This window comes from Octodon degus, unplaced genomic scaffold (assembly GCF_000260255.1).
Source record: "Octodon degus isolate 3935 unplaced genomic scaffold, OctDeg1.0 scaffold00196, whole genome shotgun sequence".
In the NCBI taxonomy this organism is placed as follows: Eukaryota; Metazoa; Chordata; class Mammalia; order Rodentia; family Octodontidae; genus Octodon; species Octodon degus.
The window spans coordinates 493,127-504,516 of record NW_004524772.1 but is presented as its reverse complement, the minus strand read 5'-3'; the positions used below and the strand labels follow the sequence as shown (position 1 = coordinate 504,516).

The 11,390-nt window shown below is 36.1% G+C and overlaps 1 long non-coding RNA gene across 1 annotated transcript; it reads right to left on the bottom strand.

Moving 5' to 3' along the window:
- Nucleotides 1-5,714: 5,714 nt before the first annotated feature.
- LOC111813528 lies at nucleotides 5,715-10,966 on the bottom strand. Its single transcript, XR_002818758.1, has 2 exons — nucleotides 10,067-10,966; nucleotides 5,715-7,302 (listed from the first exon to the last, which is right to left on the bottom strand). It is a non-coding gene; the product is annotated as an uncharacterized LOC111813528 (long non-coding RNA).
- Nucleotides 10,967-11,390: the final 424 nt, after the last annotated feature.

Sequence of the window (11,390 nt, the reverse complement as noted above, 5' to 3'; positions counted from 1 at the left end):
GTTGAAAAAGATGTGGTACTTTTATATAATGGAGTACTACTCAGCTATAAAGAATGATAAACTTGAAGCCTTCATATTTAAGTGGATGCCACTTGAAGATATACTTGTTAGTGAAATAAACCAGACCCACATCTGTAAATATTGTATTATCTCCCTAGTATAAGGACCTACAATTCCATATATGGTTAGGTTTCTAAATTTCTTTGTAAAGATATGTAAATGCTTATTTCTACTTTTATATAATTATTTTTCCTTCATATTCTGTAAGGGCTTAAAGTTTGACCTATGAATATTTGATGGAAAATACCTGTTCCATGATATGCCAAAATGTTTGATATTTAGACAGATAGGGTAAACCAAACTGGATATATTGCATGTTAATAATTAGCATCTCTTCTGGAGGGTTAACAACCTAAGTTAGCAGTTCAAAATTGGATAAAAGGAAGGGCTGCAAGGTTAGTCAACATTTTGGCCCTAGCCTTTCAAGGTCAGTGAAGACACGGGACATAGGAGAACCTGTACTGTGACAACATGTAACTCAGTTGTGCTCCAAATTTTCTGATCAAGAATATTATGGAGTCACAGAGGAATGTGTTCAATGATGTAAAGTGAGCCTGGGGAGAGTCACATGGAGAGAAAAAACATTTACTCAAGTTTTCAAAGAGAGCAAATTGGTCAAGCAATGGCCATGACTCATCCTCATGACAGACACTGACAAAAGATGTACAAAGGGCAGTACAGGGCTACAGGATAAATCCTGAGAGTACTTGGCTGACCTTATCAGATACAAAAGTTACATTTCTTATTATATAAGTCTTGCTTTATCTTGGTCTTAACCATCCAGCAGAAAAGTATAAAAAGGAGGTATATAAAGTAAAGCCATAATAATAGGATGAGCTGTAAAAGGCTCAAGTCAATAACTTCTGAGGCTAGCACACTAATATTAAAGACTGCTAGACAGTGTTAGATTGTTTAGCTGAATTCAAACACCTATAGTATTTAGATGCCAATAGAATATTAACCTCTGACAGGACCAAAAAAAGGATACAAAAGAAAGATCATTTTGTATTTATATATACAAAATAGTTAGGATAAATTTACAGCTACTTTCACTTAATTCAATGAGAAGAAAGAGGTGTACTAACAGTGTTTGGACAGAATATCCTGTCTGTTTCTTGTACTATGGATAACCACGAAGAAGATAACAATGTACAGTGTATTGATTATCGAAACTGTCCTATTAATCAGCTGTGAAACTGTCTCATTCGTATTTATTTCTCAATAAAAATAAAAATAAAAAATAAAACTTTGGTAGACTTTTCTGATAAATCCATCTCGACCCAAATATTTTTAGTAATACAAGGATATTCAAAATATCTATTTAATATTGAATAAATTATGTTAATTATACTGGTACCTCATGTAACAGGTTTGAGAGACATTTCTTCTTGTTTTAGGTACCTAGTACTAAACTACTTCCCTTTTGCTTTAGTTGTTTCCAATAAATTTTGCATGTTTATATTTTCCAAACCTCAATATATATATTTATATATAGTTATAGTCTGCATAATTACAGTTCTTTTAAATTTGTTGAAGTTTCTTTTATGGCCAAAAACTTGATCTAGTTCATATATGCTCCTAGAATTCTTGAAAGGAATGTGTGTTCTATTGTTGGCTGGAGTGTTCCACAAACATTGATTAGATCCTATTTTTGAGAGTGTGATTGTGTTCTTCTCTATCTTTGCTGGATTTCTGAATAATTATTCTATTAATTATTGAGAGGGGGAATTCACATGTAGTTGTCAATTGGTCTGCTTCTTTCTCTTCTATCAGATTTTGCTCCACATGTATCTCAGTGTTTTGCTTGGTGAATAGGGACAAGGATGCATGCTTGCCACACTGACCCATCATTAAGAATGTGTATCAACTCTGTCCCAAATCATTTCTTTGCTTTAAAGTTTACTCATAACAATACAACCATTTCCATCTTCTTCTGATTCAGTTTGCAGGACACGTCTTTTCCATCAGAGAGACAGAGAGAAAGAGAGAGAGGGAAAGACAGATTCTTACAGACAATGTATCTTTGGGTCATGGTTGATTTATTTGCTTTTACTCCATACTGCTGATTTCTGTTTCTTGAGTGTTTTTGTTCAGAACATTTATATTTGATATCATTACTAATATGTTAGAATTCAAGCGGCTGGTGAGATAGCTCAGCAGACTAAAGCACCTGTTTAGGTAAGCTTAACAAATGCAGAGACCATGGTTCCATCCCTGGTGTATCATGCTGTGGCAGCCCAGTCCCCAGAGTGGGCAGAGCAGACCAGAGCCCCGTAGTGGTGGTGCATGCCTGTAATCCCAGGAGTGGGGAGCCTAAATGCAGGAATATCACTTTAAGTCCCAGCTGTATAGAGAGAATCTGTAACAACCAAATAAATAAATAAGCTAAATAAATAAATAAAGTTAGAATTCAAATCTGACATTTATTTGGTTTGTTGTTTGTTCTCTCATTAATTTCTCTAGTTTATTTTCCTATGAGCTATGTGAACATTTTAGCATTCTATTTAGATTTATCAACAATGTTCACATGTGTGTATCTTTGTACATCTTTTCCAAGGACTTCAGTAGGCATTAATTATATACATAACTCTTCACAATCTAATGATATCAATGTTTATCAGTTTGAGTTAAGTGTAGATGTGTCACTTTTTATGTCCTTTTAATCCTCTCCAAATATAATTGAAGAACTGCCTCTGTATACATTTAAGTCTACATTAGTATTGTAATTTTATTTTCAACTGTAAAAAATAATTCACAAAATTTAAGAGAGGAAGAATCTATTGTTTTTTCATATTTTTATTTTCTTTCTTTCTTTCTTTCTTTCTTTCTTTCTTTCTTTCTTTCTTTCTTTCTTCTTCTTCTTCTTCTTCTTCTTCTTCTTCTTCTTCTTCTTCTTCTTCTTCGTCTTCGTCTTCGTCTTCGTCTTCGTCTTCGTCTTCGTCTTCGTCTTCGTCTTCTTCTTTCTTTTTCTTCTTCTTCCTGATTCTGAGACCTTTTTACCATCTTTAGTTTTCATAAGTTTAGACATAATATGCCCTGGTGGTGATTTCATGACCTTATCTTATTGAAAATTGTTTGAGCTTCTTGAATTAATATGTTTATGTCTTTTATCAAAATTTCAGGAATATTAGACCTTGACTTCTTTCTACACTTTTTATACCTTTTGTTTCTTTCTTGTCTCTTTCTAGGACTCTGATTATATTAACATTAGACCTTTTGCTATAATTTCATAGGCACCAATTGAAACTGCAAATTTGGGGAAGCCTACTTGTTTTTGTTGTTCAGATTAATTAATATCTACATTTGTTTTCTCCATTTCAATGCTTCATATATCCATTAGGTTGTGTATTTTGTTTATTTGTTTCTCTAGTTTGAAAATTTCTTCTTGGTTCTTTATGACTTCTTTCCTTACGCCGTATGTCTGCTTTATGTTCTATGTCTTTGCTGAGACTATTTTCTTTTACTTGTTTAAAATATGCCTGTTATTATTTGTTGAATTTTTGTATGAAAATAGGTTTTATTTATCAAAAGTTAGTGATACTCAGCACATGTTAAAGTGAGATGGCAAAACCTTTTATTATCAAGCTCTCTCCCCAAAAGTGGCCATCATAGTGAACCTTAAGCAAGATTCATAGTCATTCACAGTACAACAAGCAGGACAAATAAACTAAAAGAAACACCAGTTCTCTTAAAACTAGATGACAGTTGTGCTTACTATCCATGAAACAACTTAAAACCAACTACAAAAGCATCATGTTTCAAGTTTTAAAATAATCCTTAGGTTTCATCCTAGAAAACAGCTGTTCATACATAACAGAGGGCATTTTTTTTTTATCAAGGGGAGGGACATGAACACAGTATAATTTTGTTAAATCAAAGCTTGGTCATGCAGTTTCTGGATAGTTTCCTGCAACTGGCCCAAGGCACCTCTCTTACCTTGTTGCTGCAAAAGCCTTATTTAATTGAGTCACCCACAGAGTAGAGATGCAGAGACAAGGAAGTTTTTGGGGTGGCACGTGGTGGGCATCCAGTACACGACCATGGACCCGAAGGGCATCAGGGGAGACAGTTACACAATTATAGTTCCAGGTCTAGGAGGGTGGTGCTGTTATGATTTAGTGCAGCTACAGGAAATCTACAAAGCATGGGCTTAGCCTGAGACAAAGAAATAAAGGTGTTTGACATTTTACATAGGGAACAAGCAGTCTTATGACAAAGCATGGGGTGATATCGAAATAAATAACCATGCCTCGTTTTCATACTTTTCTGCTGGATGGTTAAGACCAAGATAAAGCAAGACCTATATAACAAGAAATGTAAATTTTGTATCTGATAAGGTCAGTCAAGTAAACGAGGTATATAAAGTAAAGCCATATTAATATGCTGAGCTGTGAAAGGCTCAAGTCAACAACTTCTGTGGATAACCCACTACTATTGTGGACTGCTGGATTGTGTTGGATTGTTTTGCTGAATTCACTCACCTATAGTATTTAGATGCCAATGGAATACCCATGTCTGACAGAAAAAACAAAAAAGGGGATACAAAGGAAGGACCATTTTGTACCTGTATATGCAGAATAGTTAGGATGGATATACAACTACTTTCACTTAATTCAATGAGAAAAAAGATTTGTACTAATAGTGTCTCGACAGGATATCTTGTTTGCATCTTGTATTATGGATAACCACTAAGAAGATAACAATGTACAATGTATTAATTATTGAAACTGTCCTTTAAAAAATAAACATTCTTTCAATAAAAAAAGAAAGAGGTAACCATGATATTTACAAGAAACAAATTTAAGGAAACAGAAACTTAAGCCTTAAAATGGTGCAAGATCACATAATAGCGTCGATTTGGTTTTCGTTCGCACATCACCCTTTCCCCAAGTGTGGCTGCTCCTTTGGCCATATTTTAGACTAATGAGCAAATGTTAAGAGCTGCTTTAAAATATCTTATCAGGTAGTTCTCACATCTCTGTCATCATAAAGTTCAAATCAAATATTCTGGTTTTTTGAATATTAGTTCAAGTGTTGCTGGTCAGTTGCATGAGTAATTTTTACTTTAAAACACAAAACTTGAGGTATTAGGTTATAAGAATTATAACTACTGAGATCTAAGGACTACATAAAGGACAGCAATGTGTAATACAGAATTCATGGCTGAATAATTTGCATCTTCTAACTGTGTAACATACCTAACATCTTATCAATTATTACTATACTCTCATGAAAATAAATTTTAAAAGAAAGTAAAAAAGACAAGAAAAAAATAAGGTTTCTTCAAAGCAAGTGTTAATATTCAATTTTGTCCAATTTTGCATAACTAGATCTGTTCATTTGAGTAACAGGTTTTACAATAAAAATAGACAATATAACAACCATTGTTAATTAACTATTCTTTTTTTTTTTTTTTTTTTTTTTGGCGGAACTGGGGATTGAACTCAGGCCCTTGTGCTTGCCAGGGAAGCGCTTATTCCACTGAGCCATCTCTCCAGCCCCTAATTAACTATTCTTGTTTTGAAAATCTGTAATATGTGTATTGTTGGATATTACCCTGTTTTTGTCTTTGTTTCTGCTATTTGCTTTTGCTTTTCAAAATAAAACAAAATAAAATTTAAAAACAAAAAAATTAGAACTAATTTAATTTTTTGATTTTTCTAACCTATTTAGATACCTCTTTGACAGAAAATTAAAGGTATCATAGCAAGTGGGCATGGAAATCCAGCAGTGTGACAATTTAGCACATGAACTTTGAAAACTCATCTGCCTGTTTTCCAATAGACTCTTTTGCAGTTCAAGGCAATTTCCTCACACACTGAGAAGGAACAAATAAAATTTTGTGTAAAATTCTTTTTATCATATTCACCCTACTACCACTATCATCACTCTTTCAATATTTAATGTCCAAAAAATAATGTATTACAACAATACACTAAATGTACTCTTTGTTCATATGTTGAAGTCCTTTGACCTATGTGAATATATTTTTAGACAGAGTGGTACAGTTATAAGTTAGGAGGTAAAGTTATAAGATTGGGAAACTTTATGCAATAGAACTAGTGATGTTGTGAGAAGAGAAAGCTATAGTGTTTTTCTCTCACTCTCTTTTTCAGTTTTTCTTCCCTCCTTGTTTCTCCCTCCCCCTTTCCTTCCTTCCCACTTCTGTCTCTCCCTGTATGTAGCAAGGAGAGACCAGATAAGAGCATAGCTAGAAGGCCAGCAAACAAGATCTCACAAGAAATCAAATCCCTTAGAATCTTAAACTTGGACTTCTGCCCTGCATGTTTGTTTAAAATATCTTCTGTGGCTTGGACAGGATGTGCCTCCTAAAAGGTTCATGGTGCTGAAGGCATGGTTGCCCCTGGTTATGAGGAAATATTTGAAGAAGGTTCTAGCTTCAATTGTGGCTTAATCTCTGATCATAATCTGATGACATTATTGGAAACTGACAGAAATAGGAGGTGGGGTTTAGTAAGGCCATGGATCAGAAGTATTGAAAGTTCAAGCCCAGGCTGGAAGATGTGGAGACTTAGTGAGATCATGTGTCAAAAAGCTAAAGAAGACTGGGTATGTAGTTCAGTATGAAAGCCCTATGTTCAATCGTTAATATCACAGCAAACAAACAAACAAACAAACATGCAAACAGTTGCTTTTTGGTCACCTTTCCATCTCTGGGGCCAATATCTAAACAAAGAAAAATCTCAAAGGAGAAAAGATCCCTTAAGATCTTTTTGGTGTCATGGTTTCAGATTGTGGTGAGTCGACTGCAAGGCAGAATCATCATGGTAGAAATGATGGCTAAGGAAAGTTGCTTACTTCAAGACTAAGAGAAGAGAGAGAGGAAAAGAGGATGATAATAAATATATCCTTCAAAAACATGTCCCAGTGGCTCGCTTCCTTCAAATATACCTCGTTCCTTTCAGGCCATTCAGCTAGTGGATTAATCCAGTGATGAGGTTAGTGTCCTCGTCTTCTAGTTGCTTTCATAGGCTCCATCCCTGAACGCTGTTGCACTGGGGCTCAAGCCCTCAATACATGAATCTTCAGGGAACATTTCACAGTTTCATACTTAAGCCACAATATTCCATCGTTGGTCCACAAATGATTATATCTGTTTCACATTATAAAATGCATCTAGTCTACTTCCCAGAGTTCCCAAAGTCTTCTCAGTTCCAGCATTGCTCGGAAGTTCAAGTCCAAGCCTTCTCTAAAATTCAAAACAAATTTTTAGCACTATCCCTGTAGAACGAGAAAAAAAAACAAGTCACATATTCCAAGATACAATATCACAGGTTAGATATTCCCTTTCCAAAAGGTAAAAAGGGAGGAAAAGAAATAACTGAACCAAAGACCCAACCCAGCAGGAAACACATTAAATCCTAGAGCTGTATTTCTAGTATCCAGGGCTTATGATGATGGGATTTCAGCTCCAGAGGGCTCAGGCAGTGCTGTCTCTATGGCCTTGGTGGTTGCCACCCATGTGGTTCCTCCCTTGAGGCCATGGCTCTGCTTGCTGCCTATGGCTTTCCTCAACCACTGTTCTGCACTGTGGGTATCTTAAACTTGCTTAGCTTGCCATTGCAACTTTGAGCTGTTTCCTACAACTTGACACATCACCGTCTTATAGGCTCCCTAGAAGGACACTGTCTGGTCTGCTAGGCTTTTCTTTAAAATATTTATAGAAGCCTCCATGACCCCATTAATTTTGTATTCTGCATGCCTGCAAAACCTGCATTACATGGATGATGCCATGGTCTACCACCAGTGTAAGTAATAGTCTCCCCCCTTGGACCATGCCTGCGGCAGTCTCTGTGTGCTAAATTAGATGGCTGAACCAGGGAAACACTTTCTTGGCAGGCCTGGCTGAATAGCACACACCAGGACTTTCTTATCTTCAAAACAAAGATTTCAAGATATGACTTCCAAATAAAGATGTCAAAAAATGTGTAAAGTTGTTGAAATCAAAGTCTTTAAAACAATTTTACACTCTTAAGCCTGCCATGACTGGGTTTGGAAAATTTTTGAGATGCTCTCATGACATTTTTCCTGTTTTCCTGGTGCAAAGTACTTGGTTTCCTTTTGATGGTGCTTCATCTCTTCAGCAACTACAGCTCCTTTTGCCTCAGGTTTACTTGTGTTTCTTCTATGGCCAAGCTGCAAGTTTTTCAAATCTTATGGCTCCGCACTTTGCTCCCAACTGTCACTATAATTCTGGCTAAAATAATGGATATGGATTAAGCCAAATAGCAGAATACTTGACTGGTGCACATTAAACCCTGGATTTAATCTTAGCACTGCAAAGAAAGTTAGTCAATTAATTAGTCTAAAGTTATCCAGAAAAATCCATGTTATCATGTGAACAGCTGCTGCCTTGAAATTTCCTCTAGCAGATGAATTAATCTGTGACTGTACAACTTAGCCTCAGTCAGGGTTTTAGAGCATAGACAAAATATAGCAAATTCTATGCCAGAATAACACAAAGGTCTCTAGTTCAATTTTCAAAGGAGTCCTCATTCTTCTCTTACATGCACTGCTTTGACTGGCACTGCTCATATCTGGTCTTCTGAGTCCTCAATAAAATTTTCCAGTAAGCTCCACTTTTCTTATCATAACTTTTTATCTTGCTTTTCTAAATTTTTCCTGATTCTTCCTACAAACCAGTTCCAGAAGTTTCTGAACTCCATAGCCAGTTATAGTTACAGCACTGATCCCATTTTTCTGTGTCAGTCAGATTTTCATCATGGTGACCACATGCCTAAGAAAAACATCTTAAATGAGGAAGCATTTCTTTGCATTATACTTGTGGAGGCTTCCGTCCAGGGTGGACTGACACTGGGACAAGAAACATCTCGTCATAAGGCAAAGGACAGTTATTCATCCTGTCAGTTAGAAACTGGAGAATAGGTTGGGGGGGAGAGACAGAGAGAGAGAGAGACAGACAGTGACAGAGAGACAGAGAAAAGAGAGACAGATAGACAGGCAGGCAGACAGACAGACAGACAGACAGAGACAGAAAGACAGAGATAAGAGAGACAGATAGACAGACAGGCAGGCAGACAGACAGACAGACAGACAGACAGACAGACAGACACAGACAGAGACAGAGAGACAGCCACTCTTAGGATCCAGTCACCTCTGTAGGCTTCACTTGTGAATACTGCTGCATTGGCAGTCAAGCTCTCAATACCAAAGTCATTGTGTTACACTTCATGTTTAAGCCTTAACATGGTCCATTTCTTCAGATCCTTGATTATGGTTAGAAAACTAAACCAGTAAATTAACATTTGCTTATTCCTTTATTTCGATTTGTTGATGTGGCATAATGGATATACATATCCAAAGGCCAAGATAAGGCAGTAAGTGTCAGAAAAAGATATAATAATAATAAAACTTTCCTCTAAGAGATTATGAATTTATCATAAGTGAGGGGTTCTCTTGACAGTGGCTGAAGGAATAAGATGTTTAAGAGTGTAAAAGCTTTCTTCACTTTGTTGAGAATTTTTGTCAATCAGAAGGGAGAAGTGTTTGGGGAAACTAGTTCTTTGCTCTAATTTCTGAGAAGTTAGTAATCAATGATGTTGTAATATTTAGATAAATCCTATAGAACACCATGCTGTCATATTCAGGGGTGTACCCAGGTGGCTCGTGCAATATGCAGTCAAAAATGGATTTGAAGTATCTTGAAACCATGTTAAGGATGTTCAGGGATAAAATGATCTCTTGGCTTTTAAATTACAAGTTGGTGAAAGAGGGCTAAGGATCTTTAACATTTACATTTTTGACAGCATAGTAGCAGAATATCACAATGAGGGGAAAAAAACAACGAAAGCCATCACATCAACAATAAAAATACATTAAATCAATACTCTGAACTCTGCTATAGACAAAATAGGAAGCAATGTTTTCCCTGGTGGGCTTTACGCTTGCTTTGATCCCATGATTTCTGTTCCTCTCTTCTATCTGTCCTGCACAGAACAGGCCCATGTTTGCTTGGCCACTTTACCTTGGGAATATTGAACTTGCTTTTTATCTGTATAGCGGTTCACAGCAAAGAGTTTGCCTCGCATCTCAGAAGAACTTGGAAGGTTCTGGATCTGTTGAGACTTGAGGCAGGAGTTACTGTGTTTGTGGCTGTGTGCTAGGTAAGCTACACCATGTTAGGAAATTATTGAGATCTTGTCATGTTAATCAGAGTGTAAGTGTGGTCTCAGGAGTGTGTTTGGATGTCAAATTAGTGAGGGTTGGAATGTGGTGGTTCATTTTAATTATGGCAGCATGACTGGCTTAAGAGACACCAAAGGAATTAGTGAAGAACACACCCTTAGTACGTCTGGGTAGGTCATGGAGGTGTGAACTCGGGGGGTATATCTGATCCCTTGCTCCTTCCTCTTTGGCATTTTTCTGCTTCCTAGTTACTATGAATTAAGCATCTTGGCTCTGCCATACCCTTCTTTAATATTTCTGCTATGATGTCACTTACTATGATCTGAATCTCTTAAAACTGTGAGTCAGCATTCAGTTAGGGGAATGATAGCTTTTTCAACAAATGATGCTAAGAAACTTGATTCCTACATGCAAAAGAATTTTTTGGAAACTTGAAAGTCTAACATCAAATATAAAATTAATTTCCACCAAAAAATAAGCATAAGAACTAAAACTATAAAACTCTTAGGAGAAAATATAGTGAAAACGTTTTATGATATTTGATGTGGTAGTGATTTGGAGGATATGATGCCAAAAGTTCAAGCAACAGAAGTAAAAATAGACAAATTTGGCTACATAAAAATTTAAACCTCTTCTGTATCAAAAAGTAGAATTAACAGCATGAAAGCCAATCTGGGGAAAGGGAGAAAATATTTTCAAATCATACAGTTAATAAGGAGTTAATATTCAGAGTATATAAAAGCACTACATTCTAGTAACAACATGAAATCCTGATTTTAAAGATAAGTGAAAGACTTTATTGACATTTCTGCAAGGAAAATATGCAATGGTCAAGAGTCATATGTAAAGATACTCAACATTGCCAATAATTAGAGAAACACAAATCAAAACTACAATTAGAGTGACCGGGGAGATAGCCCAGCAGCATAAGTGCCTGCTTGGCAAGAGCAAGGTCCTGAGTTCAATCCCTGGTACCACAACACACACACACACACACACACACACACTCATGCACACACACACACACACACACACACACAATTAGCTATGACCTCAAATCTATTAAAATGGCTACTATCAGAAAAGACAATGTTGAGGGCTATGGAGAAAAGGGAAATTTTTTGAACTATGATGGTAACATAAATTGGTAGTCATAGAAAATA